Source organism: Nycticebus coucang, chromosome 12, assembly GCF_027406575.1.
Source record: "Nycticebus coucang isolate mNycCou1 chromosome 12, mNycCou1.pri, whole genome shotgun sequence".
NCBI classification, from domain to species: domain Eukaryota; kingdom Metazoa; phylum Chordata; class Mammalia; order Primates; family Lorisidae; genus Nycticebus; species Nycticebus coucang.
The window spans coordinates 36,215,457-36,242,075 of record NC_069791.1 but is presented as its reverse complement, the minus strand read 5'-3'; the positions used below and the strand labels follow the sequence as shown (position 1 = coordinate 36,242,075).

General features: G+C 34.5%; 1 protein-coding gene across 3 annotated transcripts in view; it reads right to left on the bottom strand.

Annotated features, from left to right (window-relative positions):
- The window catches only part of SOX5 (SRY-box transcription factor 5), a 439,900-nt gene that overhangs the window by 387,681 nt on the left and 25,600 nt on the right, over nucleotides 1-26,619 (bottom strand). The window lies entirely within an intron of this gene.

Here is a 26,619-nt window from a genome sequence, read left to right as displayed (position 1 = left end):
AAGAAGGATGGAATAAGTTTTACAACCACTGTTAATCTTGAAATATTCGAAAATTTTCCATCCCTCACCTCCCCAAATCCCTGAACTTTGGCATTTACTTATAATATCAAAGTTCAAGGCAATACAAAGGTTAAAATAGAAAAATATTTCATTTCTATTTTCACAATTCTATGAATGATTTAGATATTAATAATTCTCAGACTATTTATTCCTTATAATACTTAAATAAAAGAAAAAATCTAAAGAGAGATTTTTCTTTTTCCTGAGCTAAGGCCTATATGAAAATGGTCTTAGGTAAATGAATAAGAATTAAACACGTGTTCTTGAGTCTGGTTCAGAATATTAGCAGAGGTTAAAATGACATGGCAAATATTTTAAATAGGAAGTTTCTTTTCCTTTCATTAAAAGTTTTACATACAAATTAAAATGTTTAATGAAAAAAAAACTCCTGTTGTATTTACAACTTGATCTGACCTTGAAAATGCTGTATTTTTTCTCCAAGAAGCAGAGAGTAATTTACAGAATCATTCATTCCTGTTCTATTCCAGTGAGATGAGAGGAGGTATTTACTAACTACCACACCACTTCCTTCATATATATCATTTTAAATTTAAAACGTGTTCACAAAAGAAATGCCTCTAATCATTGTTGAATAATACTACTTTATAAAAGTTTCAAAAGTATATGTATTCAATTACTGAAGATACTCTATTAAGAAATAATAGGGCAGTAGAAAAAAATAAGAACTTTGAAATTAGACAAATATAGGTTAAAATGCTGATTCTGCCACTTACTGTGAAACTTAATTTCTCAACTGACTCATCTTTAAAGTGAGATATAATATCTTCCTCACAAGTCTTTTTGAAAATGGACTGCATACCAGGTGAAAAATAACTAACACTCAAAACAGAGGAGACATTCAATAAATATAGCCCTTATTTATTTTACAAACTTAAAACTACAGGGTGACCCACCCATCCTCAAAATACAAAAACAAAAATTCCCACATGAATAAAGCAGATTGCCTTCCAAGCTTTTAACTGTAAAATCAACATAAAATGCAAAGTCTCTTGTTGGAGAAATAATCCCTGGCCAGCAATACTTAACAGTCAACTGATCAAATGTATTAACAAGGTGTTTTTTTTTGTTGTTTTTAATGTTAATAGTAGGGGTGTTTATCAGCTAAAGAAACAGAAAAAGAAGAGAAAATATTGGCAGCTACCGTCAGAATAGTAGTGTCTAAAGAAGTAGACTTGGCCATCACATTTCAAGCATTTTTAACTATTTCCAAGCCCATTACAAAGGTCTATTCCAGGTGTACATGGTACTCTACGTTAAAGGCCAGAGTTAAATGAGTTAGGACAGTTCTAGTTTCACTGGCAAGACCATACTTATCACCAAATCAATATATTTCTATACATGATAACCCCAAAACACTAACTGAATTCCCCCCGTTCTGACTCTATGTTCTACAAGCAAACTTTAAATTCCATAGGAAGAATTTGCCGACAAAACAGACTTAAAATATTCAAGGTCTTTGTGAAGTGATTTGTCCCTGAGTAAATTAATAGAGGAACTTTTAATTATTTCTTGGTTTCACATGTAGCTTGAGTATGAGGAGATTATGCCTCTGTTATACAAACCCTAGTGTTGGTGCTCTGGGTGGGCATTACCGTTCTTACTGGAATTAACATGTTGGTGTTCTCATGTCTGCCGCGGCCTCATGAGCAATCTCTTAGTGTCTGAAAACTCTAGGCAAGAGCTAGTCACTGGGTTATCAAAGCAGAAAGTGACATCAGCTGGCCTTTCCTTAGTGAATATAATACAGTTTCATAACTTCAAGAACCATGACCTTTCTGTTGATTTTTACTACTATTAATATAATCATGACTATCAATTATGAAAACTCAAAGTCCAAAGGCAGACACAAGGTAGATAAGGTAGAGAGATAAGGTACTGATACTCTTTTTAAAACTTATGCTCATTTCAATATCTAAATTAATTTATATACAACTGGGTATGCATTCTCTCTATGGAGCAAGAAGTTAAAGCTCTAAAATACTAAACATGAAAGAGTCATGGTACCAGAAAGCAACAGACCCTAAAATGCAAGATATTTCATGTTTATTTCAATTGCACTATCAAAATATTACATAGAATGTTCTTAATATGTTGGATTTGGAAGTATTTTTAATATAATTCAGGTAAAATATTCTTTAAGGATGTGCTAAATTAGTACCAAAATAGTGCTGGTTTTATGTATATCAATAATACGCTACCGGGCGGCGCCCGTGGCTCAGTTGGTAGGGCGCCGGCCCCATATACCGAGGGTGGCGGGTTCAAACCCGGCCCTGGCTGAACTGCAACAAAAAATAGCTGGGCGTTGTGGCGGGCACCTGTAGTCCCAGCTACTCGGGAGGCTGAGGCAAGAGAATCACTTAAGCCCAGGAGTTGGAGGTTGCTGTGAGCTGTGTGATGCAATGGCACTCTACCGAGGGTGATAAAGTGAGACTCTGTCTCTACAAAAAAAAAGAAAAAAGAAAAAAATAATAATAATACGCTACCACAGAAGAAAAAAGTGAAATAGGTAACAAATTACATGGAGAGCCATCAACTTGGTGGTCATATTATCCACATTTATTATGACTCATAGTACTTCTAAAAATACTGATGACAAAATCACCAATATTATTAGATTCCCAAGATTTTGTTCATCTACCGAAGGGTTACATTTTAGACAGAGAAAAATCTCCTTAATGTCAAAGGCATCAAGAAGGCAACATAAATTTCCATACATTGCTCCTCTGAGATGTGTACGTCACATTACACAGCTCATGGCTTACACTAAACAGCTGTGTTGCTGTGCAAGGGACCTTGGATAATTTGAAGATCCAGGCTGGTATGTGCTCTTATGTACTCACTCAGAGATTATTTTTGTCATTCCTGTGGTTAAATGCTGGGCTTACCGATGAACAAAACTGAGATTTCAAGGAAACTGACATGAGAAAGATAAATGTAATATGCCTTGAGGAGCTATGATGACGTAACAGTGGTCTTTCACTCAGCTCTGTGTGTGGTCAAGAAAACCTTGAACAAACTGGCATTTATTACCAGGGCAAGAAGGAATCTTCCAAATCCACAACTATTTGTTGACCACCTACTATGTGTGAAACACTCATCGAATGGGAATGAAAAGTCTAATTCACAAGCTCTGCTTCAAGAACTTCATGCACTGGTTAAAAGGATTCTAAATAAAAAGAGATGTAATAATGGAAGACAACGTCTCAGTCTAAAGGCCACGTGACATCTTAGCCAAGCACCTAAAGGCTTCCTAAGGGCCAGAGTATTCCTGAATGCTTCACAAGCTGATTGACTAGTGGCTTTTAAAAGAAAAGAACCACACCTACAAGGGCACATGTGAAATTTACTAAGTGTAGAATATAAATGTCTTAACACAGTAACCAAGAAAATGCTGTAAAGACTATGTTAACCAGTGCGATGAAAATATGTCAAATTGTATATAAAACCAGCACATTGTACCCCATGATTTCATTAATGTACACAGCTATGATTTAATAAAAAAAATAAAAATACATGAGAGCCTTGGGATAAATGTAGAAGGAATTTCACATAGGAAGTAATGAGTAATGATAAAAACAAAGATGTAGAAATATCTCAGAAAGTATGATATCAAGCTTACATAGCAAAGGAGCAGCATGAAGAATTATGGAACAAATCCCAATGGTTATCTAGTCTGTAAGACTCCGAGATTTGCTCCATTACATGAACAAAATAGATAAGAAAAGTTCTCCCTTGTAAGGAGCAACCCTCTTTCACAAGGAGTTGCCTTTCCCTTACTTACCACACAGCTCTCTGCACAATCAGGCTACTCTGGTCAACATGTGATGGTCACTTTAAAATTCTTGTGGCCGTGGGTGGCACCTGTGGCTCAGTGGGTAGGGTGCCAACCCCATATATCGAGGGTGACAGGTTCAAACCTGCCCCGGCTAAACTGCAACAAAAAATAGCCGGGCGTTGTGGTGGGCTCCTATAGTCCCAGCTACTAGGGAGGCTGAGGTAAGAGAATTGCCTAAGCCCAGGAGCTAGAGGTTGCTGTGAGCTGTGATGGCATGGCACTCTACTGAGAGTGATAAAGTAAGACTCTATCTCGACCAAAAAAAAAAAAAAAAACTCCTGTAGCCTTTTGCTATTGGCTAACAGCTCTCCATGTGTGCAATAAACACTCTGCATGGGTGATGTCCCCAAATGGGTTCGCACATGCATACCAAATTTCAAAATATTATAAAGGTGGGAGACCTCAACGGAAAACGAAACCAGTGGCTCTCAACCCTGGCCACACAGTGGAATTACCTAGAGAAGTATTAAGTACACTGACACCTGAGTCTCACCCCTAGAGACTCTTATTGGTTCTGGAGTGCAGATTCAGTGTTAGAGGCCTTTCTTCATTACTCTTCCTAAATCTGCGCCCCATCTCTATCTTACTTCTTACTCTTTTTTGTTCACAGCCTTCATCCTCCCCTGACACATTGAGTGCTTTTCTATCTGTTTATTATTCATCTCTCATAGTGTAATATACAATCCAAGTAGCCATACTTTACTTTTCTTCACAGACACCAGCCCAGTTCTTAGAACCCTTCTTGAACATAATAACCTTCAATAAATATCTGTAAAATGAAGAGCTACCCACTAAAACCAGCAACCCTTTAACCATGCTCTAGCTCTGGACAGTTGCAAGATCTAATCTTGTGAACAGTTATGCTTGGAATATGTCTTCATATTATCAGAAGAAAGGAAATCCAGTTCAGTAATAACCGTATCCTTTTAAATAAATTCAATGTAAAGAAATCGCTAAGCCCTGTTTTATCATGTTTTAAAAGAACTTGTGAAAACTAACATAGTTTTATTTAAAATGTGTAAATAAGAGAGTATAAATGTGAAGTAACTTTACAAAACAACTCTACATAGTTAATTATGAATAGATTATTACCAAGGTATCACCTACTTATTGCTGAGGATACATTCTTTGCTACAATTATTCTTGAAAATGACAACATGTATAAAGTCAAAGAAATTGTATATATGGTATAATATAAAATGGAAGACTTGGAACCGCTTTCCTTATATAGTAGTCTCTTTTTAAAGTTCCTTTCCTTCACTAATTGTTTTAACAATTGACGGGATAATTCAGAAATAAAGTCAAGTTCTAGGAAGCAGTGCCTTCTACTGGTAATTCCTTTGGAATGATATTTATCTACAGCTTGCATTTACATATAAAAATTACAAAAACTAAATATCTAAAAACAGCAGATTTTGGTTGTTCTACATAGCCTTTATACCACCATGACCGTAGCCGCGCTGTCCAACTGTAAACAACACCATCCACTACTGGGAGTAGCCCATGGGAAACAAAAGCATTGGAACCCGTAACCTATATTCAATTGTTTAATTTTTTTCTTTTTCTTTTTGTGGGCACTACATGTACTAATACAAGCACCTACAAAGTATCATTTCTAATGTCCTGAATTCTCATGACGTCTGTCTTTCACTCACCAAGATTTTGTAAGTTGAGCTCTTTGACAACTTCACATTATGTTGCCTAGATTAATGCTCAAGATATGATTGTATGATATTCAGAATGCCCTCCCCAAAGATTCTCTTCATAGATACCAGCCCAGTACTTAGAACCCTCTATGATAAACAAGATACCCTAAATTATATGACTGTATAATAACAGTATAATGTTGACTGTATCTAACACTCCTAACAAGTGTTTTGCACTCAATGTATTTTTTTCTGTAAATAAATTAATGCATTGAAAAAGTCTCTATTTGATTCCAAATTACCATTATGTCATGAAGAAAACAGGCAACTTAGAGATGACAGACTTTAAGATTTACTCTTGAGGAAGTTACAGTTTAGATGGAAAGAGATGACATATACCCACTCATCCATTCATGTCCCAGTGGATAAATATTTAGTGAAAGACACCTTGTGTCGGGTAGATAGCAACTTAAGTAATAAATCAAAAAGATATATTGTAAGGTCAAGGACTTTTCATAAGTGTGAGTACAATGGGAGATAGATACGGGAGAGATGACGCACCACTAGAATACTTAAGAGAATGCTTCCTAGAAAATAAAAGAATTCAATAAGGTATTGAAGGATGGGATCAGACACAGAGGAAAGAGGCTTCCAAACAGGAAAAATTACATTCATAAATGAAAACAACTACTGGAATGATCTAGGGCAGTGAGTAGCATAGTTTGGTTAAAGCAGTAGATAGTAGGAGCAAATGCAGGTAAAGGTAAAAGACAAGGACCACGTTATAGTGACTCTTGGTTAAAATCTCATCAACTTCCAACGGTTACATAAAAATGATGAAATCTATACTAAAGGTAGAGGATAACCGGTGGAAGTCTGTGAACCACAGAGCAACATAATCAAAATATTAGGAAGAAAAATTTGCAGACACTGGTCACTGATACGTAGTAGAAGGTTAAGACCTAAAGAGGGGTGAGTGGATGAGATAAATTCAAAGATAAAGATGTTACTTGACTGTATAGTTAAGAGAACAACAGTGCTAATAAGAGCAATTTATAAAGTAGAAAGAAGGCCAGTTGGAGAGATATAAAATTTGATTTTAGAGAGAAGTCTTTGTTGATGGCGGGATTTTTAAAAAGAACTGCAGGTAACAGATAATCAGAAAATGCAGAACTTCTGCAGAAGTAACTAATGTAGTGGATAAAGTGGATCAAGCAAAGAAGCCACACAGAGCACAGCTAACGTGGTAAGAGAAGAATCCAACTACCCTCTCAACAATTGCACAAAACTACACATTCTGAATGTGAACTTTTAAATTCTATCTATGATATTTATTTAACTTGTGACTTTCATTTATTGCTTTCCCAAAATACTTGTTTTTAAAGTTCACTCCCTTGTGTTAAATTTTAAGCACAGCAGAACACATTTTAAAAACAACTGAAAATATTTAAAAGGATGAATCTTCTTCAGGGAACACTGAATATAGATATGCAAAATAAAATAAAAATTGGCAATCCAAAGAGGATACTACATTTCTGGCAGTTATGTGCCTTAAGTTTTTCTAGTAGCAAGACTCATTTGTTCAGGATATTTACATTTACTTGTCTGATTCTTTCTGTGATAAGACTAGTCAACATTAGAAATTAAACTTTACTGTAATGAATGATACTTTCCACAATAGAGTATTACTTACCTGAGGAATCAAAACAGACATTAAGCTTGAGTGAAAGGCTTTACTTCAAATAAATGAAAAAAGCAACATTTCCATTTGATAAACAGAATTACACAAACGCAGCATATGCATTTCAGAACTATTATCTGTGAATTTTAATTACAATTATTTGTATCTTATGGTTCATGCTTTCCTTTTCCTTATTATGTGTTTCGAACATCTTTATTTTCCTAAGTTGAGACTTAGCTTTGTGTTTACTCTGCAAACATTCCATGTAAATTTTATAACCAAGTCTGTCACATATAATAATCACGAGTCTTTCAAATAGAAAATTTATTTATGGTAAATGTGCAGTCTTTCAAACTCTTACACCGTTTTTCTTCTCTTTTCTCTAAATCCTCTTTGCCATCAATTTCTGACATAGAACATGCCAAAGACCTCATTCATTATAATGTTATTTGGAGGCATGAACAAGTTCATTGGGTCCTGGCATAAAATACAAATGGAAGAAGAAACACAAACTTTCATAGAAATAAAAAAGCAACAACATAGAGTAATAAATAAGGCTGAACGTCCCTGTGGTCCTTACTATCTATTCCAACCCAGTAGAAACTGATAAAATGGACCATAATAAGGACATCTAAAAGCTGTAGCTGTTGAAAGACAATCTGAGTTTACACAGAATATTTTATTATACATCACAAAATTTTAAATGGTATCTAAAACAGTATTTTCAAAAATGTGGTGATCACCTACAACTTTTTTTTTTTGCTCCAATTTTATTTATTTATTTTTTTATTAAATCACAGCTGTGTACATTAATGCAGTCATGGGGTACAATGTGCTGGTTTTATACACAATTTGAAATATTTTCATCAAAGTGGTTATGGCATTTTCTTAGTGAGGCCACACCTACAGTACATCTTAGAAGGGTACATGTGAAACTTAGTAAACGTAGACTATGAACGTCTTAACACCTACAACTTTTAAAGGGACCTTTACCGAGGTTGTTCCCTATGTTTTACCCTGTCATATGTTTAGTCTCTGAGATGTTCTGTGCATTGAACTCAAGTCCTCCATTTACCATTCATTCTTCTTTCTGATAAGAACAGCACCAGTTTTCACTTCTCTGCCACCTTTTACCTTTCTTTTTGTTAGTAGCATCATTGCTCTTCCCAGATACCTTCACCCAACAACTTCTTTCATCCCACCACAGTCAGAGAGGATAAGAAGAAAAAAGAAAAGAAAGAAAAGAAAAGGTACAGAGTTCTCTCAGGAAATGATGTAAAATGAAAAGAAAACAAATGTGAAGCTAAAGATAGATAAGGAAAGACTCAAAAATAGAACTTAATTCCTGCCAATATCTGAAAGAAATGAATGCTTCTTTATTAGATGGACACAAGGTATTTCAGAAATGCTTGAATTAATGTAGATAAAGTAAATAACAAAATTAACTTTAAAATGCCCTCTTTTTTTTGTTGTGTTCTAAACAAGCAAGGTAAGCATTTAATAATAGTGTATGGCAACAAACCATCCTACAATGACTTAGAATTCAAAATTCAATTCTTTCTCTGTTGCTGTCTTCTCTTACTATTTCACTGATAATTGTAAATCACTAAAATTTTACTCCACAATTAGACTGTATCTTACTGACTCAAGATTCCTCAGAAAATTTTTTCAAAGATCGCTAAATTATGAGTAACATAATAGCCAGGATATAAGGCTAAAATTTATTCAAACAAATGTATCTGCCAACTTATCTTTATCTTTGTTTTCTTACGTATTTTAAAATTAACCCACACTTGTGCCTAAAACACGTCCTGATAAATCGAAAGGTAAAAACGATGTAATTAAATTCTACTGGAATAATTCTATAATGGTCTAGTGGATATTAGAGTTCATTATAATAAATCTGACAAGACTGAAGGAAAACTAGTTGAGGAGAAACTTTCATGACTCCTACATACAAAATCGCTTTCATAAAGAAAAGAGCTAATAAGAATGTTTTAAAAGAATTCTAGATTGTTTTGAAAAAAAATTACCAAAACTTTTCTCATGATTTACAGGAAAGAATATTGTCAATGAGAACTTTGTACTTAGAAAATAGCCTACCTTTATCTTTACTCGAATCATTAAAAATTGCAATGGTTTTATTTCCTTATCTCAAAAACAGAAACCTATTAGATTTATTAATCATATGATAACAGAATCTCTCAAATAGTCAAATACGCTAAATTTAAAAAACCACATCATCTCAAAGACAACATAATAGAAATGATTAAGACTTCAACACCGAAGAGAAATTTAAGTTGTAAGTAAATTGGCCAAATGCATGAGTTGGGAAGAAAACAATTCAACTCCATAAACAGTAATGGGCTGTGAATTATTTAATTCATGTACTGTTATACATTTGTCATTAATCACAAACAGAAAAAAAGTTTAACCTCCAGGCACCTACAGGTTAAAAAAGTCAAAGGCCTTTTGTTCTGATTACCCATTACTTGGAATAATCTAGCATTAAGATCTGTGATTCTAGGACTCGTTATTTATAGTTAGAGAGGGTATACTTTTTAAGAGAATAAAAAGCTTTTTCCATGTGAGCATGGTTTCTTGCCTCTCTGACAGCTCTAAGTCCACAGGATGTGGAGGGATGATTTAAATTTTACATCAAAATTGTGACTGCACTAGACTTTCCCCTCTTCTCAAGGGAGGCATTGTTCTTGCCTTTCCATAACCAGGCGTGACAGCGCCAGACTGGAGTCATACGGCTGGTCTCTGAGTCAGCGTGAAAGTGCTCACCTCCTGAGTTTCCCCAGATGCGCGGCTCTTCATGTGTCTGAAAGCTGAGCACAAAGTAGCCACGTACCCCACTCTCGGCAGCCACGTACCCCATTCTCGGTAGCCACGTACCCCAATCTTGGGACAGACAGAGGAGTGGAGGGAAAAATCTAGGCAACAGTATAAACTAGCTCTTGAAGTAGATGCTGTAAAAACCTTTAACTAATAATATAAAGAACAACAGCCAAAAAAAGCCCTCCAAGCCCTATATTAATATAAGTACCTTTTTTTTTTTTTTTTTCTGAACAAAAGTTCAGAGAATGGACCAACAAATTGATTAACAAGTAATTGCGTACTTTGGGGTTAAGGAAATAAAGTGTTAAAAATCAGAAGCCTTCTGGATGTTTCTGAGACATATGCTTGCCATATGTATAAATTTCAGGTTATAAACAGTGAAAAAATACTGTCTGAAATGCTCATCTATTCTCCAAATCCCTAATAAGGTATCTTTTCATACTGTCTGTAGAATCCCTGCAACAGGGACAATCTTTTCTGCTCTCTACCAGAACAATTGCTAGTGTAAAAGTAATTAATTCCGTTCATATTGTTCTATCCTTGAATTAACCTGTCAGAGTGGTTTGATAGGTACCTGTAACTTGTGTCAATAGGTAACCATGTGTATCTGTGGGGGTGGAGGGAGAAAATGAGAGAAATAAAGAGTGGAGGAGGAAGAAGAAAAAATAAAAGGAGGAGGAGGAAAGAAAAATTTTCAGTAGGTAATAACATATTAAGAGGTATTAACATTCTTTCTTTTTTATGTAACCTCTCTATTAAGGTTTGGAACATGCAACCTTAATGTAACACAATCTGATGCTAACAGCATTCATGGAGTACAGAATTCAAAAGTATTTGATTGAAACTTTTGTGTATATTAAAGGAAAAAATTAAGTAGCAGCAAAAACTCCTTCCAATTTATTAAGCCATGAAAAGAAAAGCTAAATGGTACATAATTCCTGAATATTGCCACTATAGTGAGTGGCACTCACTATAATCTCTTAATAATACAAGTCTATTTTTTAATAATATCTTCATGAGACTATATTAATGTCTACATATATTCACAAGTGCACGCATAGGTGGGCATTTTTATAATAACTTATAAAAATTATTCGCCATATTCATAGTGAAAGAAGATGGTTTTTCTTTCATAAACATCACTGATTATGTAAGGTGCACATGCAAAAATATTAGTTTCAAGTAAGTAAGAAAAAAATAACTAGCATTCATGATACTGAGTCCTCTGTAGAAATAACATTTCGCTTGTTTTAATGACTGATCCTATTAACTCTTTCAGGACTTCACAGTTCTGCAATGGCAGAAATGCAAATAGGAAATAAAATTTTATTTTCCAAAATAATAACATTAAGAATTTATGTTGAACCTCCTTCCCTGTCTCCTTTTCTGGGCTTCCCCTTAGAGTACCAACCACTCCCTCCACATCCCCCTTTCTCACCCCCGTCCTCCCCTCTCGCATTGCTAAGTCTAAATAAATACCAAATTGTTCCATAATCAAAAGTGACTTATTCTTAGCATGGTGTGTGTCTTGAAATCAAATCTGTGGCATGTTTAATTTATTTAAGATCTAATAATGATGACAAAAATAATTAAGTAACTGGTCTAGTTTTAACTTCTTTTGTTTTCAAAGGTCATTGTGAAATCAAGCAAGTTACGCTGTCTAAAGCAGGCCTCCAGAGAATGTCCCTCCCCCCACAGAAATGAGAAAGGAGGCTCGTAGCTAAAAGGAACACTGAACATCAGCATCACACTGTGGAGAGCTGACTGTCTAAGGAAGTAGTCCAAAGAAGAGCAATATTATGACCCCCTACCCTCTTTGGAATCCAAATAACCCTGACAAAGAATAGTTTATACATTGCTAACTTCTAGTCCAGTTGGGGGGCTCCCTCTCTCTTTCCATGCCCCATGTGGATGTGGTTGCAGCCTGTTTCTACAGCAGCTGTTGAAAAATATGCAAAGTAGAAAATATTTATGTTACGTTCAAAATAGACAGCAAAGAACATATATACAATGCACAAATCTTCCCTAGAACCACAGCTTCTGATGTGAGAGATGGGCACACTAGACAAATTTTCTTAACGTCCCAGAAAATAAAAAAAGTGAAGAATTTGCCATTATAATTATGAAAAGTCCAAAAGTAAGGATACAGTGCCAAAGGCGATGAGCATCTATCAACCCAAACTCCAAAACAGCAGGATGCAGCTATGGTTGATGTTAAAAGAATACTGAGCCTCTTCATTGGTTCCTTTCATGCCAAGGCTCCTTTGCTTGGATGAATATGAATTAAATCCATAAGCTTTCATATTTTTCTAGCTTGACCTCTAAACTCATTTTATGTCTTAACTGTTTATCTTCTTTCTCTATTACTCTTTCTGGTTTTAGCACATTCTCTGTTGTTTTAAGGGGAAAAAAAAAAGTTTGAAAGCGTGGTTCATATTGCCATTGTGGACAAGTTAGGAATGTGAGTTCTTTTCTATAAATGGGTAAAAACTGTTCAGTAGTAACTGAAAGGCTATTTGTTTTCCTGCCCCTGAAATAAAAATTCAAAGGGTATGGCATACCCTGAAGAGAAGACAATCATCAAACTCTTTGTTATGGTAAGATAAGTACAAACACACAAAAAGATCCCAAATGCAAGGTTTGCAAACAGGGCTCACCAGGAGATCACTACCAAGTTCACATTTGTTTATATGTTTAAAGCATGTCATAGAGATAAACCTTTCGAAATAAATAGCTCTTCCTACGCACTCTCTTTTCAATTGGTTCTGTGGCTTAGCATGCACCATGTAGATGTTTTCCAAAATATTGTAATAGCAGTATCTAAGACTGTCATTTTAGATGGTGATATGAGTTCATTCCTAGTGTTTGTTAAAACATAGCTGATAAGAAATTTTACTGATAAACACAATCCATTCACCCATAACACCATAAAATTTGTCTGTACAAAAATTAAAAAATTTTGAAGGCGCTCCCTTTACAAATCCATAAAAGAAAATGTACTCAAACAAAAGCAAAACCTGTAAGCTGGAATCTCGGGCTTCGATAGGGTATGGACCGTTAGCCATGTTACAGGGACTCTGTCTGCCATCTTTTCGGCTGTTCTGTACTGGTTTCACCAAAGCTTAACAAAGGCCCAGCTGTATAAACCAGTCCCGTCAAGGGACATAGTTAAGGGATGGATAAAACAGGGAGGGGTGTCTAACATGCTGACCACTGTCTGAGCTTACGAGGATAAAGAAGCCTTGATGGAGAAAAGCAATCACCCATTCCTGTTTTCTTTTTTTTTAACCTCATTACCACCACATGCTGCAACATTTTTTTTCCACTACCCAAACACCCCAATTCCTAACCCACACAACTGAAAGACGTTTGTGTTCCAAAAGGGACTGAATTCTTCACAACCTCTCCTTCCCTCTGTTTTTTTTTTTTTTTTTGTTTGTTTGTTTTTTGTTTTTTTGCTGCTGTTAAGTTTTATGGAGGCCAGATCATTTAAAGCCTTCTTAAAATACTGGTTTCCTTTCCATCACACTATCCCCACCCAGTTTCCTGACATCTTTTTTAACAGCTATATCAAGTTCACTTGTTTTGGATTCCTTTTTACCAAAACATGATCAACGACATTTTATTTTAAGATGGTTATTTACACAAAGGATCTAGAAAATGATACATCCCTTTAAAGGATAGTAAGGCATATATAATTAAGGTAGAATGAGTGCTGAAATCTAGGATATATATCTTACATTTTAAAGAATGTTTCTGGTAGCATACGTATTTCAAACAGAGCTGGCTAAGTGCACACCCAGACTGAAGCAACTGTGAGATATGATTCTGAAATTTAAAGGAAAGTTTAGGCTGAGCTAATTAATCCTTTCAAAATCCTAGTTCTCATGTGTCCCAGAACATTAAACCATGTGCAAGATTTTCCAGAGATTTAAATATGCATTTCCTATTTTCAAGTTTGTCATTCTTGCATACTATGTTGACATTATTCATAAAGGACTGAAGCCAGATCCCCACAAAGATAGCTACCCTAACCACATTGGTTAAAGAGTCAGGGAGACATATTAAATGCCCATGGAAATCCCTGGGCAAGAGCCACCAATCCTATATGAAAAGAGCTGTATCATCCGTAAAGTCAGTTCTATTTCAGGGTGTCCTTTGAGGTTGGGACAAATATTTGAACATTAGTAAATCCTCTATTTATCCAAAGACTGTTGCAGCTGCATAGCAAGGCTTCTTCACACAGTCTTGTCGATGACCTAAAGGGATTATCCTTTTTAAGATGGAGTAAAATGTGGTTTCTTCACCAATCTGTGTACTTTTCTATTCAACATGAAATGTATATTTACAATACAAAGCAGTCTTCTTGGAGTAAACTATTAACCATATTCTCTTTAGAGCATACCTCTTCCAACATGGACAGCCAGCCTAGGTACAGGAGCTTAGCCATTCAGATCCCAACTTGCTTTATGTGGTAGTCTACTTTCAGAAATAATTGAGAAATTACCTTCTAATGTTTTGATTCTCTGAGACAAATTGAACATAACAAGTGTAGAAAAAAAAAAAAAACAACCTGCCAATGTTGTATTCAAATCATAATATAGAAATCAAATAAGAGGAAAAAAAATATATATATATATACTCCACTGCAAAAGAAAGCAATTTTTAAAAACTCATTTCTTTACCATCGAGAACTTCTCGCCTTGACTTTCTTGAAAATTCTTAACTGTCCAGAAAAATATGTGGATAATCTACACAATATTTTAAAAACCCAGGAAAATATTATTTTGAAAAATAAAACTAAACCACTAAAGATAGTACCATTCTGTGACATCCTAAGGAATACGAATTAAAATGATTGTTAAATATAAACCAAATGTCCTCTCTTTCAACATATTTCCCAAAGAGAGTACTTTTGTTTATAATGTAGCATCTCTTTTACAGAAGTGAGCAGCTGAATCTTAAATCCACTCAAACTTGCTCTCTTTTGCTTCCATCTCTTTGCAATCTTGCTGTTTTAAATGACTTATTAATAAAAGCCTATATAATGATTCAAATCTCTCTGGAAATGTGTTTGAAAAGAATGCATACCTTTTGTTCTCTATATTTCCTTTCAAAGAGCAGTAAGAACAATAGTATTGTGAAAGAAACCGAAAGATATTCTCGAGGACATATCTATGTACTTAGTTTTAGAGAGGTATGAGTGACTCCCACTAATTATGCATTGATATGTACCAGTCACTTGCTAGATGCTTTGCATGTACTATTTCTGGTCATCAAAACAACTCTCCATTGAACAATAGACATGAATGTAAGAGCTAAAACTATACACCCCTTAGAAGGAAACACAAAAGACCCACACGTCATGACTTTGGATTAGGCAAGGTTTTGTTAGCTTCAACACCCAAAACACACAAGACAAAAGAAAAAAACTCGATAAATTAGACCTCATCAAAATTTAAAACTTTTGTGGTGAATATCATACTAACAAGAAAGTAAAAAGACAATCCCCCAAAATGGAAGAACATACTTTCAAATCATACATCTGCTAAAGGAATTATATGCAGAATATAGAAACTTCAGAATTCAGACAATTTACACAAATACGTACATATGACTACTGCCCAATCATACAAAAAGGGAAATAATCCATTTTGAAAATGGGCAAAGGATTTCAATAGGCATTTGTCAAAAGAAGATACACAAATGGTCAATAAACATATACGAACATGCTCAACATCATTGGTAATTCAGAAAATACGACCCCAAACCACAATTAGATGCTATTTCAAAAGTTCCCTACAATGGCCAACATTTACAGAAAAAAAAATACACATCTAATAAAAAGTGTTGGAGAAGATGTGGAGAAATTGGAATCATCAAAGATTACTGTTGGGAAGGCAAAATTATACAGCCACTTCAGAAAAGTTCGCTGTTTCTGAAGAGTTACCATATAATCCAGTAATTCCCCACCTAGGTAAATACCCAAGAGAAATAACGCTTGTCTACACAAAAACTTGTACACAAAGGTGCATAATAGCATTATTCATAAAAGACAAAAAAGAAACAACCCAAATATCTATCAAAGGACGAATGGAGAAACAAAATGGGACGTATCCATAGAATGGAATATTATTAGATAATGAAAGGAAGGAAGTACTGATAGACAGTAAGACACAGATGAACCTTGAAAACATTATGCCAAGTGAAAGAAGCCATTCACAAACGAGCAGATACCGCATAGAATGTCCAGGATAAGCAAATTCACATATACATACTTAATATATATAGAAAGCAGTTTGGCGGTTGTCTAGGGCAGTGTATGTGGGTATGGGTAGGGGGATGGGGAATCACAGCTAATGGGCACAGCTGTCTTTTAGAGTGATGAAAATACTCTAAAAATAGATAATAGCGATGGTTGCACAATTCTAAATATACTAAAAAACACTGAAGTCTACACTACATGGGTAAATTTTATGGTATGTGAATTACATTTTAATAAGCCAACTTTTTTTTAAATATTTTCTTTTTATTTATTTATTTATTTATGTGTGGGTTTTGGCCAGGGCTGAGTTTGAACCCGCCACCTCCGGTATATGAGGCGCCCTACCCCTTTGAGCCACAGGTGCCGCCCAATAAACCAACATTTTAAAAAAAAATACAAAATAGACATTATTGCTTCCATTTTTCCTAGATGAGAGATATTACATAAATTAATAAAAGGCTCAGGGTTAGAAAGTGACCAGACTAGAAGTTGGACCCAGACCTGTTACAAATATTGCATTTTCACTAATAATTACAATTCAAATAAATAAAATTTTTTCCCTAAAGAACCATAAATACTTTAATTTCTAGTTTTTTGTTTTAATGCAAGCTTTTATAGAACATTGTTGTTAGACCCACACTAGGGTAAATGTTCTTTTTTCTTCTCCTAAATTTTCTTTCTTAATTTTTTTTAAACATCTCTTTGCAACATCTTCTTTTTATATCTTTAATAAGAAAATATCTGATCTAAAAGATCAGTCTAAAAGAAAACACTGTATAGGTGTACACTTCATTCCTAAAGCTTACACAGAACAGACAATATCCTGTTCCTCCATAGGTTTCCAATGGTAGAATATCAATTTTTATTATGAATCTTACTAATTTCTTCATCAAAACGTTTAGAAAAGATAATATGAGTTATCTTACTATCCAACTGTCCATCTTAGAGCTGTTAGTTCAAGCACGTCACTGTCGTTAACACTGATATAACTATGGGAAGGTAACTTAACTTTCAATTTATCAGAAGAAACTCATGAAGGAATCACAGCCTTTTTAAATAATTTCTGGAATAATGTCAAAATTAATTGTTATTAGCTTGCTAATACACATATGTGTTTCTTCCATGCCCAGAGTCCCAAATTAATTCATTTGCTATTAAATCAACTATTGTTGGTGCTCACTTTATAATAAAGTCATAAAAACATTTTTAATGTTTCAAAGGGAAAGCAAAATGGATAAGCTGATAGTATTTTAAATTTTTATAGTAGTTTGTTTATAAATACATTTCCACCATTATAAAAGTAGATAATCCTTAATTATTACTATCCCATGGTACATTCCATGATGTTTTCCACTTACAATAGTAGTCTGAATTAATTTAAGGTTAATTTGACATAGACTTAATTAAATAAGCATTGATTCGCCAGGACAAGTAACTTTAAACCAATTTAGAATTCAGGATTTCCTTGATACTTACGTAGAAGCAAGCATTTCATTTTTTATTTCCTTAAAAATAATTTAAACTCTATCATGGTAAAGGAGAAAAAAAATGAATTAGAAGAAAGAGACATAGACATTTGGATGCTAACAACAATTACTACCAAATATGTAAATGTTAGTAGTAAAGCAAAAGGATTTATTGATTCCCAAGGACCCAGATATTTAAAAAATCAATTACTATTCTCATTACTAATTAAATCAATTGTTTTTAAAATCTGGGCTAGCACATGTACTTCACATTTATTCCTTTGTATCTCCCTTCAAATGCTGCTTAGCTTTTCTGCTACAGTAAGTGAGCTACTTGAAAACTCTAAGTTCAAATACAAAATCTCATATTTCAGGCCTTTATATCCATTACTGAAACCTATCTAATACATTTCTAACTAGATAAAACTTATAACCAAAATTAAAGTGAGTTGATGATTGGACTGTCAACTCTTTGAAACACAAACAATACTATTCAGTTTTCAATCTAATGCAAGATCTAACATTGTACATAATAAACCAAAGTAGAGGCATGAATGTAACATTTAAAAGCATGAGCTATGATGAGACAAACCTGGTTAAGGTCTTAGCTATGTTCCTTCCTATCCCTGTGACCTTGCCCATGTTACTTAACCTGTTTGCCCAGTATAGGAATTATAAAAAGTACATTACGTATATATTTTGAGGGAAATAAAGGAGTACAGGTAAAAGCATGCAGCACTATACAAAACACAATATATACTTAATAAATGTTACTCGGGTACAATGCAGGGGTATGTAGCACACCTAGTGGGTAAAAGACTCAACAGAAACTCAGGCTTAAACTTACAGACACAAACCAAATAATTGTATGCACCCTCATATTAATTTGAAATAAGTAAAATAAGTAAAAAAAAAAAATAAAATGGACATTGCCAAAATATAAATAAATGCCGTCTATTATTATTGTTGTTATTATTTGAAATTTAATTGCATCTCATTTAAATGGCTCAGATGTAAAGCATAGTTAAGGTTAGGGATACAACACCATCTAATTAGCTATGAGAAGCCGTCTATATTTAATAAGGTTAGAGCTTTCGAAAAAAGTCGAATATATTTTGATATTCCTATATAGCCAATATTTGTTATTTTCAATTTAAAAAAAAATAAAACTTAGAACTGATGGTGCGAAGCTAAGATGTCTGAATCTTGCTAAAAAATATTGAGTAAACAAGTTCTGTGATCTGGGTCTACAGATTCTGAACCTTCAAATAATTTTAGTTTCAAGCTAAGTTAAAAGAAATCACTTTTGAGTGATCTACGTTAGTAGATTTCCTAACTACAAATGTATCAAAGACTCATCCCATTGCTAGGAATTCAGAATATGGTTTTTGCTACATGACATTTATTTCCAAACAACATATATAAAATAGATTCCCACCATCTGCTTCTTTAGGAGAAACTGAATCCCCTTAAGATATAGGAGACTAGACCATGTTATTATAAGATTCAGCTATGGGGAAAGTTTCATTAGAAACTGCTCTTCACAGAAACAGTTTCCCCATTCTATAAGTAGGATTAAAGACTTCCAGACAAAGGAATGGGTTCCCAATGGAAAGAATAAATGTGGGACACAGGTGTATTTATCACTGGACTTACTGCACTAGCCTTGTAAGAAAACTACAAACGCTAAGACGGATAGCCAGCATTTGGAAGGGCCATCTGAGGAACACGAGGCTAAGCCCCCAAGGGATGAATTTTGACCAGAAAATTCAAGCTATCACCAAAGAACAAAAAAGAACAGAACACCTAGTAAGAATTTCCTTTTCAATCTAGATAGCTATTTAGCTACTGAAACAATTGTTTCACCCTGTTTTCCTGTACATCATCATCAATAATTTCAGCCATAGCCATTTCCAAAATGACCATGTTGTTCACCTAAGAAACATTTTATACCTCAAATAAAATGTATTAAACAAAGGAATATAACCACAAACACTCCAAGTGAAAACAATTGAACTAGAATGCTCCATCAATCATTTGGCAAAGGAAAATCAATAGAAAATGTGCAGTTCCAGGTAGATTTCTGCTGGCTATCACCAAACAGCCGACTGAAATAATAGCCACTTCAAAATGGGGAGATGTCGAGATAATTTAAACACTGCCAATTACCTGACATATGGACTACATCCCTTAGCTCATGGAGTATTTAAAAACTACAGAGTGTCCCAAAGGTTGGCCTTAAGTCACCATACATAGAGAAAATAGGAAATTGTGGCTAAATCTACCTTTATTTGCAAAATAGTCATTACAAAATTTTATAAAATATTTACAAAATATTCTTTATGTATAGGTCACCTCTTTGCAAAATTTCGCGATGACTGTTTTGTAAATAAAAGTACATTTAGCTATGATTTCCCAGTTTCTCTACGTATGATGTCTTTAGGGGTTAATAACTTTGGGGACACCCTGTGTTGACAATCAATAAAAATGTCTGTACTGTCAAGAATGTAAACTCTCATTCATATTTTGGAGATAACATGGGTAAACAGACGAAACAGTAAAGGACTATAATCTAAAGGAAATTAAGACATCAATGTTAGCAATATTGCTTTAATTGCAAACATCAGGTAAAATATTTTATAATAAATGTAGTCTTTTCTGTTTATTGGAAACTCCCAGAGCATTATCAAGAAATGTGTGCTTAGAATTTCCAATTCAGTAATAACATGGGCATCGATCCAGAAACCACCACTAAAGTCTAGGTTTAAAACATTTTTACCCACTCGTGATGTTTGCCTATGGAATTTCTATCTGGGCTTTTTAATGTGTGAAAAAAAAATAAACCAACTTAACCTTTAAACTTTTATGCATGAACCTTCTGTGGTGTATAGGGCACACACAACTCACTATATAGATCTAAGAAAATGTCTGAAAGGTAACCATGCTGTGGCAGAAGTATTTTTGTTTTTCTTCTGTGTGGTTTTAGAGGACAGAATCTGAACTAGACATTCATTCATTTAATATTTATTCAGTGTCTTCTATGCGCTCAGTGCCCTATCCTGTGAAGGCTGGCAAATAAACAGATAATTGTAATGCTACCTAACATACAATAGATTTACAAAAAGAGACGAGAGAATAAGAATTAAAAGCAGGGTTGAAAGAAAGTAAATTAAAGCTCAGTATTAAATACAAAGAAACTTCCAACACTCAAAACCAACCAAAAAATGGTATTTTGCTTGCTTCATAAGGTAATGAGCTTAACAACATTTCAAGTACCCAACAGAAGACAGATCACTTATCAGAGGATTCATGCATGGTTCCAAAAGGTTGGACTAGTTGAACTTCAAAGATTTCTGTTCATACTGAGATTTTATTTTTATCTCTTTTGAAAAAGAGGCATGATTTACTAATATTGGCATGAATATCATATTACATATTATGATAAGCAACAGAATTGAATGGGTCTAAGGCAAAAGTAAAAATGTTAGAAAGTGGAAATTATAATGGTCTAAATAAGTTTTAAGAAAACCAACCAACTGGGCATCTATGTAATTACAAATAGTTCTTCATGCTATGTTAACTGACAGGAAAATTTTATAAATCACATAGCAGATTTTCCTTCATTGTAAAAGATAGGACTACAAAAACTAGTGGTAGATTTTATGAGTTATATTCTAAGACTCATGGTAATTTGAAATGTTCAATTTTTCATCATGCTTCCCTTAGCATGCATTTATCTGCAATATAAATATGGACAGATACATGATAATATCATGTGCATGTTTTGTTTACTAACAGTAAAACTCTAATATTTTCCTTAACTCTGTTTTTCAATCTATTTTTGAAGTTGTTTATCTGGAATTTCTTTTTTTCTTTACTGAAAGCATTTTAAGGTATGGTTCCTGGAGATTTCTAATATGGGGTCACAGGGGCATGCAGTGTTAGCGGTCCCTGTTCCCCTTTGAGTGTCATGGACTCTTCTGCTATAAAGAAAAGATTGATAGTAAGTCTTAAATTACTAGTTAAAATAACTGCATCGAGTTATCATCAAAACTTGAAGTCCACCTAAAAACTGAAATTTAGAATTTTACCAGATAACACATTTCAAATAATGAAAAGAATCTGGTTCTGCATTTGCTGATCTAGCTGTAAGGAAGACCACACTTTTCAAGTATTTTACCTATTTTTATTTCAAAGATTAATATATTAGAAAAATGCTTCCTGAATTCTCCATGTTTACCACTTTGCCTAAAACAAATGTTATATAAAAACATTTCACTAAAAACTGGGATGCTTAAAGAAAGTCACAAAAATCCAGACTGAAACCTACTGGATAGGTATTATCAATGAGTCAAGAAGATGACTGTGCAAATTCCTGCAATCTGTGCCTGTTGGAGGTAGAGGGGGTGTAACTGACAGGCAGACTACAGAAGCCTGAACATGCACCCTAACTAGAAAAACTCCTGTGACCTCCCAGGGTCACAGTTCTCAGGTGAGATTGCTGGTTTAATATAGCTGATGCATCCCATTTTGAGGAAGAAACAAAAGTCTAGATTTTTATAAGAAATTTCCAGATTTTGAATGTTACTAGCATCAAAAGAAAAACAAGAAATACCCATAGCCAATCTATCAGTTTGTGACCCTTTGGTTTAATGTGACTCTAACCGTAAGAAAACATTTGAAATTACGACTATCCCAGAACATCACAGTATTTGATGTCACTTGACCTATATTACCTTCATTTAAATGTGTTAATAAAATATAGCTAAATACTTCTATAGCACCTAACATAGCGCATTGAGATATAGCGCCGTATCTGTCCATCCGCTGAGGACACCAAAGGACACAGGAGTAGCTGACAGGTGACAGGGCAGGATTCAGTCCTCAGCATTTAACCACAACATTGCTTCTGCTGGAAATTTTCTCTGATGGGTTAAATACCGAGATTATCTTTTACAAAATACAAACCTAGCAAATAAATGCCATTTCTTCCAACAAATATATTTCTACTATTTATGAATGAACAAGACAGCCTGGAATATATAATTTAGAATTCAAAATGGTGAGACTTTTGGATGATTTAGATGGCTTGGTCTGATATTTGACACTAAAATTGTCCCAGAAAATCACATACATGTCATTTGCAGACTCTGTTACACATCTTGTTATATAGCTCATCTATCTTCTGTAGCTCTGTTGCCAAACATCAGCATTTTTTAAATTAGCACAATTGCCTGAAAGTCTATACACTTATGAATGAAATAATTTGCTTATCTCTGCTGGTGAAAAAAAAAAAAGTTATTTTTTAAGTATTGGTAGTAATAAAGCTTCTAAATAGAAATTTCTAACAACTAAAATTACTCTGCAAAAGCAATCAGAAATAACGCTTTTAATGATTTGCCTTTTGATTTTAATTTACTGGAAATACTTCCTAATTCTCAGATGATCATATTTCACTTAGAGACAACCAATGGTATATTCATTTCAAAAAAGAGATAAAATTTAAGACTGCTATTCTAGTCTTTAAAGAATCTGATAGCCTAGGTAGGTCATTTTCTAGATTAGTAATGGACTAGTTCTAAGACAAAACTTCTAACATGAATTAATAACATTTCTACCTCTGCCATCTATTTCCCATTTTAATTTATGTCTGATTTGAGTCAAGGATCACAACTTTTGTACAGAATACATGTAAATTGGAAGCAGTCATTCCTTTATACTGTTTCCATGAATCTTCTCATGAAGAACAAAAAGAAAACAAGAATGCCACTGGCCTAATCCCTGGACCTATTCCTCATGTGATATGCCTGCCAAAAACTGTTAGGTGAAAGAAAAGAAGTCCGTTAGTGGAGAGAATCTGAAAAATTTTACCTACTCCTCAATTTTCCATTGTAACTTTCAGGGCCCCCAAATAAGCAGTTATCCAGTATCTGTAAGCACAACAGCATGATTCAAAACAAAAGTAGCCTGTTCATTAAGATAAGGTCTCTGAGCAATGCTGACAATGGCTGATAACAAGTAATTATGAAAAGGGTATATAAAAAATTTTAATGGAGAACCAGACTGAGCTGTTACTGAGACTGGTGACTTTATGACGACAGAGACCAAGTATATTTTTTTCATTTCTCTGTACCTTGGGCTAACATAGCATCTCATTTATAAAATATTTGTGAAGGGACGGTCCAAATATCTAAAATAATTATTCCATCTATATAGTTGAAATAAGTACTGGTACGTAGTCTACCTACTACACCCTTTCTAAAGGGAGTCTGTGTTAGAATGGGCTCTGCGCTGCCAAGGATGCCTAATAAAGAAATTTCCAACATTTCTTCTAATAAAGAAGCACAAAATAATCAACAGGAGCAGTGCATCAATCAGAGGAGGGCTGATCATGATTAAATGAGAGCATTTTAAAAACCTCAAGTTTCCGTTCATAAGTAGAATTTGAAGCAGCTGTTCAGCACTAGCACAATGTCTGCCCTCAGCAAGGCAAATCATGGCAGCCACAAAACCATTACCCTGAGACCTCCAAGTTGATACAACTTTTTAAAAAATGTAAAAAAAAAAAATCCAAAGGGACTACTTCACATTTTCATATAGCACTGCAGACAAAAAGAATGGTATTCCAGTATTGGGCCCTCTGTTTTTAAACATGACGCTGAGGTGTTTCCCTTAAAAGCAAAGGTCTTAGGGGACATGTCTGTCACAGCAGTTATTTTCTATTTCACTTGTTGGCAAACTTACATTTCAAAACAACAACAAAAATGAGCCTCCCCAGCTCCCTGTAAACCAAGGAGGTAGAAACAAAAAATATTTCAAAGCAAGAAAGCAAACAGACTGTGAGGACTGAAACTCAGACCAAAGGCATCTGCTCTCCAACTCACACTCCCCACAACCACCCAGCCTTCTTACAATCTTACAGATTTTCCTAAGAGATGTTGCCATTTTAGCTTTGTTTTTCCCTAAGTTCTGGCAATACCCATCACTGCAGGCAAGGCAGCAAAGCCACTAGCAGAATCCAAACCGGAAAACAGAAAAGCTGTTCTGTCTTTTCCTCCCCGCCACTCCATTACTAATTTATTTTTTTCAAAGTAAAACTCCCTTATTCTGTCCAAAATGGCAATCACTCACTTCCAGCCTATAACAATTATTTCATTAAGGACAAATAATACAGAGATGATCACAGTCCTCAGGGTTAAAAGATGAACTAGTCAAAATATGGGATAATTTCCCCTTGGGCTCCCGTTTTATTTTTCAGAGAGGAAGAATACTGCAAACCAGCTAGTGTGTTTTCACTCTTTTCTACTACACCTCCTCCTGAATCCCACCCATTGTGGTGGTTGCCAACACAGCTTCCGGTTCATTCTTGATTAAAAAAAAGAAAAAGAAAGAAAGAAAAGGAAAAAGTAATAAAGAATAAAATGTCTACTGTCATGTCATTGATTATCAATGTATCACTTAGATAAGAACACAAGAATATTACTAAGATTCATTTGACATTCAACTCACATACAGTGCATATTTTCTTTTTCCCATTTAAATTTAGAATTAACAGCCCACAAAATGAACCCAGGGTTTTGTGTCAAGGAAAATGTCTCTATTTGTGAGAGTACAAAGAGAAGAACAGGAAATCCGCCTGCATTCATGGGTCACTTGTGCCTTACAAATATTTCTCTCTCTGATTTACTATGTTTTGTTTCACATGCACATTTGAAGTTGAAACCAGTCTTTCCATGATAATATTACAGAGAAAATTCAATCCTATAGATAAATGGTTTCTATAAAATTCATATATAACACAGGTCACATATATCCTCTGCTAAAAATAAGGTCAAGTGTCATTAAATCTATATTAAGTTTGAAAATTCAATCCAATTCAATAAGTATTTCTGTAGTGTTGATATTGTGCTTGGCATAAGGAAATAAAGATTAATGAATATTTTAGCTGAGGCACTCACAATCTAGTGACATTGCAGACCAGTCACTAGATTGAGGAGAAACAATTGTTAAAAATACCCAAGTAGGAGGAGGATGAAGATCCTATGAAAGTCACAGAGGGAGCACAGGACTCTCAGTCAGTCAAGGGAGGTGTCTTCAAAGATAAGGTTATACCCAAAACAAATAAACAAACTAATAAATAAATAAAATGCACCAGTGTCAACAAAGAATTGAAAGAGATAAGAGAAACAGAGAGACTAGAGTGGGAGGGTAAGAACTGGAAGTAACAAGCTACATAATTGGTAGGATAGAGAGCCAGAAGGCAAGGTTATTATTTAATAAATATACCTTAAATACCAAGAATGTGTCTACCACTGGGGCACAAGGATTCCACAAGCAATCGAGAGTTACTAAATTAAGAAGTACTACAACCAAAAGATATATTATCACAAACTCCATAATGGAATTCCTGCCCTGAGTTTTAAAAGTAAAACTGCCTCATTGCCTAAAGAATAACAGCCAATTTTGGAGTTTGGGGTCCTCCAAAGATGGCGCCCAGCCTAGGAGATTTTTACCTTGCGTCTTGGTAACACAAGATTCTTTTCCCATGTTCAAAGCTGATCATAATAATGTGGCTTTAATCATAGTGATGCTCAACAGAGATGTCCTTTCACCCCTATACCAGGTGCCCCCAAAACCTACACAACCTCCAGGTCCCAGCTCAAAAGCCCCCTGCCTTTATATAACCTTATCCAGTCTTCACAACTAGAATTTATTTTCCCCTTTTTGGGTTCCTATGGCATTTTGTGGGTATTTATTTGTAGCTGTTATATCACGTAGTCTTCTGATGTTCACATAAGCAT